This window comes from Ictidomys tridecemlineatus, chromosome 11 (assembly GCF_052094955.1).
Source record: "Ictidomys tridecemlineatus isolate mIctTri1 chromosome 11, mIctTri1.hap1, whole genome shotgun sequence".
NCBI lineage: Eukaryota > Metazoa > Chordata > Mammalia > Rodentia > Sciuridae > Ictidomys > Ictidomys tridecemlineatus.
The window spans coordinates 5,396,656-5,405,938 of record NC_135487.1 but is presented as its reverse complement, the minus strand read 5'-3'; the positions used below and the strand labels follow the sequence as shown (position 1 = coordinate 5,405,938).

General features: G+C 41.9%; 1 protein-coding gene across 5 annotated transcripts in view; it reads left to right on the top strand.

Moving 5' to 3' along the window:
* Positions 1 to 3,362: 3,362 nt before the first annotated feature.
* Positions 3,363 to 9,283, top strand: part of Rere (arginine-glutamic acid dipeptide repeats) — a 407,183-nt gene continuing 401,262 nt past the window's right edge. For all 5 annotated transcript variants that reach the window (XM_078025199.1, XM_078025198.1, XM_078025196.1 and 2 more), the window contains exon 1: positions 3,363 to 3,824. The gene's annotated coding sequence lies outside the window, so the exon portion shown is untranslated. The remainder of the gene's footprint in view (positions 3,825 to 9,283) is intronic.

Here is a 9,283-nt window from a genome sequence, read left to right as displayed (position 1 = left end):
TGTGTGTGTGTGTGTGTGTGTGTGTGTGGTGTTTAGGAGTAATAAGAATGTAGCTCAGGGGGCTGGCATTGTGGCTCAGTGGTAGCATGCTCACCTATCAAGTGTGAGGCCCTGGGTTCGATCCTCAGCACCACATACAAACAAATAAAGATACTGTATCCAACTACAACAAAAAAACAATAAAAAAAGATTAAAGATGCATATTCTTAAAAAAAAAAGAATGTAGCTCATGTGTGGCTTTTGTTTAACCATATAGCCATCTTGTTGTCCTAACATCATTTATTAAATAATCCCTCTTTTCCTATCATTTAAAAAATAATAGTATTACAGAGATCTAATCCGATCTCAGTATACAAAGACATTAAAAGTCACTTCTTACCTATATTAAGGGTACATAAAATAACTGACCATGGTGGCCCAAACCTGTAATCCCAGCAGCTCAGGAGGTTGAGGCAGGAGGATTACAAGTTTCAGGCCAGCCTTGAGAATTTAGCAAGGCCCTAAGTAATTTAGTGAGACCCCATCTCAAAATAAAAAATAAAAAGGACAAAATAAATGAATAAGTAAATAAATAGGGCTGGGATATAGCTCAGTGGTAAAGTACCCCTGGCTTCAATCCCCAATAACCCCCCAGCCCCCCAAAAATGTCCTTTATGTTTTCAGATTCAGTAACCAAAAGAATTCCCATTTACCAAAGCTTGCTGAAAAGAGAAAATGGGAAACTTCTAATTTCATAATGGAAAAAAAAAACCAAAAAACAACCCACTAGATATTTGACCTCTTTAACCTTCAGCAAGTTATTCTACTTCCTTAAGTCCCAATTCCTTGACCTTTAGAATGAAGATAATAATAATACACTGCACAGAGTGTTGTCAGGACTAAGTGGGCTGGAGAATGCAACATGCTGGGCATAGCACCTGGGACATCCTAAGCTTTCAATCATTGCTTTAATAGTTGTTCCTATTATGCAGGTTCTTGTTACTACATTATTGCCTCTAGATACTTGGAAGGAAGTTCATGCTCTTTGGCTTTATAGCTGGCCCACAATTCTTGCACTGGATTGTTATTGTTAAATAGATCCAGTTTGCTAAATTTTATGCTTTCCAATAAATCTGTTTTTTTTTTTTTGCAGTACCTAGGATGGATACCTCTAAATGTACATTTAAAGAAATTTTTTTTTGTAGTTGTAGATGGACAGAATGCGTTTATTTAATTAATTTATTTATTTATTCATTCATTCTTTGTGGTGCTGAAGATCAAACCCAGGGCCTTGTGCATGCAAGGCAATCACTCTACCAACTAAACTATCTCCCCAGCCCTTATTTGTTTATTTTTTATGTGGTGCTGAGGATCGAACCCAGTGCTTCATGCATGCTAGGCAAGTGCTCTGCCACGGAGCTACAGCTCCATCCCTAAGTGTACACTTTTATAAGTAAATGAAAACAACACCAATCTCTAATACTACAGTAAGTGTTGTTTCCTACTCCTCAAAGCCTCTCTCTTCCCTGCTAAAAAGCAGTGTGGGATCCAAGACATCCTCTTGGAACAGTTGCACGCGTGAGCTGAGCCTTTATTAGAAATAGCACCCCTGCACTATGTAGATTTTTTTGGAAACTGAAGCCATCTAAATAATGTACTTTATCCCTCATTATTTCCAAACTGATTTTAAAGTAGTTCCATCCACATCTACAAGGATAAAAGCAGTTTACTGAACTTAGTATGTTGTCAAATTTAATTCTCATGTGATGAGATATATAGAGGTATGAACTAGCTTCCCCATTTCATAGCTGAAGGAACTATTATAAATGAGTATTTTTCTTGCTGAAAGTTACTCAAAAAGGTAATTGCTGGTGTCACATGTCTGTAAACCCAGCAATTTATTTGTAAGGCTGAGACAGGAAGATGGTGAGTTCAAGGCTGCCCTCAGCAGACCCTATCTCAAAAGAAAAAAATAAAATAAAATAAATAAAAAGGGCTGGGAATGTAGCTCAGCCTTAAAGTACAACTGGGTTCAATCTCTAGTACTGAGAAAAAAGAAAAGAAAATTGCAAGAACCTATTTGTTTTTAGATCCCTTGGGTCACAGTTCAATAGTATCTATCTGTAAGTCCAAATTATTCTTAAAAGGAACCATTGGATGTGGAAATTATAATGTGAATAGATATTCCAAGAGAAAATTATCACTTTATTTGAAATAAATGAGTGAATTATTTTGCGCTCTGTTCTATCCGTTAATTAATCTATTATATACAGATTTTAATTCCTCTGAGAGTGTATGGTTTAAGGATACCAACAATCATTTACAGAATATTAACAAATCAACAATAGGTTGATGATTCATCCTGGATTCATGCCAGGGTCTGTGAAAGAACTCAACAAACATGATATGCATTTGAAAAAACTGATAATCACAATTAAAATTTCCAAATCTTTCAAGCCTATGAAATCATATTAAGTAGAATATTAACATTTGATTTGTTCCTACTTCCCTTATAGGACTGTAGTCACCGTGATTTATCAGATTTTGGGGATAGTGGGACACAAGACTGTTTTTCAAATAAAAAAGCTTGATGTTTGGCTTTTTGCATTTTTAGATTTTTCAAACTTATGGCATAGTTTGGAACACTTCAGTACACTGATGCTTCTAAAATCCTTTCTGTATCCGTGGCTGTGGTCTTTATTCCTTAAAGAGACATTTAAAAATTATTCTTTGAGAAAAAGCAAAGCAATTTACCAATTTTCCTTTATTTCTTTCTTAACTCATCCTCATTATTTACTTAAAAAAACCTTATGAACTGCCCATCAGAATTTTGAAGGCGTCTAGAAGCAAATGGTTCGAATCCACTCGTAGTGCCCCCAGGGATATGAATCTGCATCTTAAATGACTGAAAAAGCAATTATAACCCTGTTAATAACAGGAGCACCTGGACTCCCGCCAATGCCGCCCCTGGGACCTGCCCGCTCAGCGCCGCGGGTCCCGGCGGCTTAGTCCGCGGCCGCACGGCGACTCCGCCCGCCCCGCCCCGCCCGCTGGCCGCGGAGGTCGGCCCTGCGCGCGGCCGCGGAAGGGAGGGCCGGCCGGGCACAAAGACGAGCCCCGGGCAGGGAGCGCAGTCCACCGGCCAGGGTCGCTGCCCGCAGCGCGCGACCCCAATCCGGGCCGCGACGCCGCCAGAACCCGTCCTCTCGCCGCCTTTCCTTCTGCTCATTTTATTAAAAAGAGGAGGAAAGGAAAAAAAAAAAGTCCCGCCCCTTATGCACTCCCTCTGCCTCCCATTGGCCCGGTCCCCGTGCGCGTCACAGCGCGCTGCGCCAATGGCGGGGCGCAATACTGCGAGGTGGGCCGGGCCCGAGCGGGGAGTGGGCGGTGGGTCCGCGCAGCAGCTCTGCCGCGGCTCCGCCACCATCGCGGAGGTGCCGCTGCTCCCACAGACGCTCGCGAGCCGCCCCCCGCGCTCCGGAGCCTCCTCTTCCTCCCATACGCCCGAGACGCTCGCCCCGCCGGCCTCGGCCCCCGCCTCCTCCTCTTCCCTTTCGCGCTCTCCACATTGTCTTATCCTCATTTTTTCTCCCAGTTGAGGAAAAAAAAAATCACCGTCTTCCTCAGGGAGCCCCTGGCCCTCCGAGAAACACCACCAGACATGGTCCTGGGCCCCCGCTGCTGAAGGCTCGTCCCGGCAGGAGCGGCCGCGGCAGGCGAGCCCCGGCCCCGGCGTCGCGTCCCCGCTGGCCGCCCCCCGGCCCCGCGCCTGCGGCCCCGCCGCCCCCCGCCGCGCCCGAGCCGCCGCACGCCGCCCCGGTTGATGGTGTAGCGCGTTGGGGAAGGTAAGCCTTCAGCCCGCCGCGCGAGCGCCGCCCGCCGCCGCGGCCCCGGGGCCTGGGGACGCGTCCCGGGCGGCGGGGGTCGCGGGAGGCCCCGTGGGCCGGGGAGCAGGCCGGGCGGGCGCCGAGGGCCGCGCTCGGTTCCTGGCCCCGCGACCCCGCTCCTCCCGGGGCTGTTAATTCACGCTCTCGTCGCTGTCGTCCGAGGTCTAACTGTTTCACGGGACTGAATCATTGGCTGAAATGTGGGAGGGAAGGAGGTCCAGGACCGAAGCCGAGAATTCTTGAATGTTTGTGATTTTGGGGGTCCTGGAGGCGGACTGTTATTAAAAAGTATCATTTTCACATTGGAGGAAGAGTCCTCCTTTGTGTTCTCAACCTCTGGTTCTCTGGTCTGTGTGATTCCAAAATTATGAAACCAGAAATCACAGAATAATAGAATTCTTACCATCATGTTTTAGTTTTGCTGTCTGAAAAGAGGGTGCCTTCTAGTTATTATTTTTTTTAAGGTTATGGAAAGAAAATAAGTACTTTTACATAGACTAGGGTGTGTGTATGTCTGTGTTTTGGGCGGGGGGAGAAGTATTGCAGGTTTCCCTTGGAACTGGGTGCTTGAGAAGTTGTTGAAAGGATAACAAAATGATTCATTGTTGAATTGTCATTTTCCTCTGTCTCTTTTCCAAGGTTTGCTTACAATTTTTCTGGATTACAGACGTCAAACATTGATTTAAGCAAAACGTGTCCTTGAGAAACTGGGTGCTTTAAATGTTTCAGTATGTGCTGCTATTTTAAAGTACATTTTTAGAAAGTAGTTTTGTATGAATCCTGAAATAGCTTTCTTTAAAGCAATTTTTTAAACAGAAAAAAGATAACAGTAAATGAGTGAACTTGGTGAATTACAAGGACATTTAATTCAGCACAAACTAATGCATCCTGTGTTTAGATTTGAAACAGTTTTGATAATTGCTTTCCATTAAAAAAAAAAGACCTTTTTGTTTGTTGTACACTGGTTTCTTCAGTCGCAGTCTGCTGGGGGAGGGGAGAGAAGATGGATCTATACAATGATAAAATCATCTTTGGTTATTTCCTTCCATGGATCTGCTTGCTGAGTTATTTCCACTGCAAATTATAAACCAGTTTTGATTTTGATGGCCTGACCTGTGTGGAAAGCTGGCTTCCAGCTCTCCCTGTTGTTGAGGTCGAAGGGAAAAGAGGCAAAGGCAGGCAGGCACGCGCGCGCGCGCGCGCGCGCGCGCGCGCACACACACACACACACACACACACACACACACACACACTACCAGGCTGAGGGCTCATTGTTCTTCCATACACACATTCATTCTCTCTCCCATATTTGGGACTAGGTTTGCACAGACAAACACAGCTCTTTTTGGGAGAGAGGAGAGAAAATGGGGGGAAGGGTGGGTGCCTTTTTTTCTCAGCTTTCTTTCACCCATCTCATGTCTGGCTTTTTTGCAACCTTGCAAGGCAGAAGAGTATATGAGAAACTAAAGGACACTCAGAAACATGTTCAGAGACTCCTCTGTCTGTCTTTCTTCCCTTTGCAGTCCTGCTTTTTGCTGCTCTTTCTTTTTTTTGTACATGTATCGCTGCAATCTCTCTCTCTGTGTTGTATCTTTACATTGAGTTCTCAGTTCTTTCACATTCCTCATTGCCCCTGACTTTACTGGGGGTAGTGATTTGTTCATTTGACTCTTATTGTATTGAATGCAACCAGGTCTTCTTTTCTTTATAGAAATAGATTACCTCAGGTAAAATTGTAAAGATTTTATTTGAGATAAGTATTTAGGAAAGGGGTGCGAGGGTGTATGTGTGTGTTATTAGTGGTGTGATGGTTTGATGGTCAGGTTTGCTGGCTTTTGAGCTTTCAATGTGATGGTTGTTTTTGTAAATAAGGGTCTTACAAAAAGATCTGGTTTTCTGTTTTGGGGGCTAGTGTAGAGACTCCGTGGAATACTGAGCAGGGCTGAGAGTCCACTAGGGGTAAACTCAACTCTGGGCCAAGGATGGAGGTTGGTGTGAACACTTGTGGGTTGTAGAATAGCACCTTCTACTGGTTAATTACTTTGACGGATCCAGATGAAGAGAATGGGGGAGGGGATTAACGGCTGAAGCTTAATGATTTTCTTTGAAACGCAGTTGCTGTGCCTTTCTGCAAATGCCACTTCCCTGAGCTGCTAATACAGATGCCCTTTGACAGGCATGGTTGTATCGAGGCTTTATTATGTTATTGGCTGTGTCTTTGACATTAATTTGTTCCGTTATCAGAGGTATTTACACATTGTGGCAAGGACTGCTTTGAATTGATACTCTTCCATTCTTTATGAGAAATATAGTTTGTCTTGAAATAGTGAACAAAAAAGAGGGTTTATTTGCATTCCAGGTGTTGGAAGCTATATATATATACCTGCAGTCCTTTAAAAAGGTTTTTAATATAATTTGGAAAAACCAAATAAACCTGCCCTGTGGAAAGTAGAGCCCTGGCATTGGACAGAGATTTTCCTCAGGGATTTAACCTGGGCAAGGGGAGGTTAGAGGAGTAGTTGGGGTGGGGAAATCTGATTAAAATCAGCAAATTGCGTACATAATAGTGTTGCATTGCAGTAATATTGTTTTCAGTAGTCATATAATCAAAAATAAGTCTGATAGGATGGTTTATGGATTAGATTCTTAAAAAAAAGGGGTGCCAGAGAATATTTTAATTAGTGTGTATACAGATTAATATAGACAAAGGCTGAATTCCTGCTCAAAGGCTCCTAAATGAAGGTGCCTGATAAATGCCTTGAGGGACTTTATTATCACTTATCCTAAAACATCTCAATTGTTTTAATATAATAAGCAGCTCTGTAGGTTGCAGTTGTGGAATAAACATCTGTTCCACACTGGCTACTCTTGAGAATTTGATATCTGATTGACTCTGCTTCCCAAATGAATTGAAGTGTAATCTATAAAGTTGCATGCCTTTTACAATGAAATGTGAACGTCTCAAGTATGGTATTTATTCAATGGGAATAGAATTGGGTAATTTCAATCCAGGCTGTTCTCTGCTAGTGTTTTGTTGAAAGGAAACTAGAGTAACTGAGAACCAATTTCAGTTAACAAGGTAATACAAATCAAGAAATTATATATACTGTTTACTTTTTCAACTTTGACTTTTGACTTATTGTATCAAGAAAGTTTTTTTTTTTAAAAATGGTACAGTAATTGTTACGTCCTGCAGTAATTACATATAGCATCAAACACACAAGGAAGACAATGATCTATGCCCTTCTAAGAACCTGTACATGCCGAATGTTATTGTTCATTTTGTAAGCACCCCTTACTTTAAAATGGTTTTGAATCTTTAACATCTTGTTCAAATTTCAGTAATCAAAAAAACATTTAAGTAGTAAAATAATTTGTATGTACCAAGTTCTTTTGGGAATAGTATGCTTTCCTACTAACTGCTTTTGGCAGTTACTTTTGTAGTTGATTTAAAGGTTAAGATAGCATAAAATCAGATGTTTAGGTGAGTCATTACTGTAACCTAGCTGTGAACTTCATTGCATACATATATACATCCCAAAACAATACACTGTTGTCTTATATAATCTGTTTCTGATAATGCTGTACTCTAGTTGATTGTAGGGTTTTTAACAATCAGGAATTCCTTTTGAATCATATTCAAGTGATTGTTAATTATTGGTATCTTGATAATTCTCCAAAGTTGAAGCTTTGCTTATCCTATTTGAATATGATTGTGGTGAGTCTGTTGGTCTGTGCTTAGTTTCTTGCCTAACAGGTCTTAGTGGTTTTTTTTTTTTTTTTTTTGGTACTAGGGATACAACTCAGGGGCACTCAACCAACTGAGCTACATCCCCAGCCCTGTTTTTTATTTTATTTAGAGACAGGGTCTCACCGAGTTGCTTATGCCTTGACTTTGCCGAGGCTGGCTGTGAACTCGAGATCCTCCTGTCTCAGCCTCCCGAGCTGCTGGGATTACAGGCAGGTGCCACCGTGCTTGGTGGTTTTAGTGTTTTTTAAGTGTGGAGAAAGTGTACTTAAATATATGTTTAAAGTTTATTAAAATTTATGGGGCTGGGGATGTGGCTCAAGCGGTAGCTCGCTCGCCTAGCGTGCGTGCCGCCCGGTTTCAATCCTCAGCACTACATACAAACGAAGATGTTGTGTCCGCCGAGAACTAAGAAAAAATAAATAAATGTTAAAATTCTCTCTCTCTCTGACCCCCTCTCTCTCTCACTCTATTTTTTAAAAAAAAATTGTTTATGCCATTTTAATGACTACCAATAACTCAAGCATGCCCAAATAATAAAATACATTTGCTATCTTGGAGTTTTGTTATTATTACTTTTTTTTTTTTTTGTTATCAGGGATTGAACCCAGGGGAACTTAATCACGGGAGCCACATCCCACACTTTTTATGTTTTTTATTTTGAGACTCACTAAGTTTCTGAGGCTGGCTGTGAACTTGTGATTCTCTTGCCTCAGCCTCCTCAGTTGCTGGGATTATAGGTGTCATCACCACAACCGGCCTACCTTGGAGTTTTGGTTGGAATTATGATATGTGTAACTAACTTGTTGGCATGCTAAGTAATGTAAGATACATGTACCTACATGAGTTAACTGTATCAGGTAGTACTGTTTTTTTTTTTTTTTTTTTTTTGATACTGGGGATTTAACCCAGGGGCACTTTACATTGAGCTACATCCCCAGTCCTTTTGAGTAGCTTGACAGGGTCTTGCTAAGTTGCTTAGGCTGGCCTCAAACTTGATCCTCCTGCCATCCTGCCACACTCTTCCCAATCACTGGGATTACAGGTGTATGCCACCACATGCCTCTTGTAAATTCTTGTTAATTGATAAAAGTTGCTAATACATTAGCAGTCATAAGCAATACATTTAACTATGAAATATTTTTCTTATATGGTTAGGTTCCAAAATGATAAAACCTTTATTTCATAGACTATTTGATATTACAAGACTCCTCATAGCATATTTGTTTTGGGTTTTTGTATTAAAAGTTGAAGCCATGGGTCATACCTTAAGTTTAATTATTGTAGCTTTAAGGGATTTGGTAAGGGTGTTTGGCTTGCAGGGAACAGATCTTCAAAGTTATTTCAAGTATTGAGGGAAAGTGGAACATATACTTGAGTCTATCTTCTCAGAAGAACAAGATCCCACATTTAGTGGGGCCTCACTGACACTGGAATACTGTTAGGGATGTGGATTCCACTCAGTGTTAGTGACCAGATACCTTTTTGCCTCCTCAGCAGGAGGTTGTTTATCCATACCCTGGTGCCAGGGCTGTGCCTAGCAATAAGGACATCATTCTAAAGGGGACAGTATTTATATTGGTGGCTTGGACTACTGTGAAAGAGAGCTTGTGAGCTAGTATGCTGTGCAGCATCTCTAGGCAGAGTGCTAGCTGGGGAGAGCTCGTTT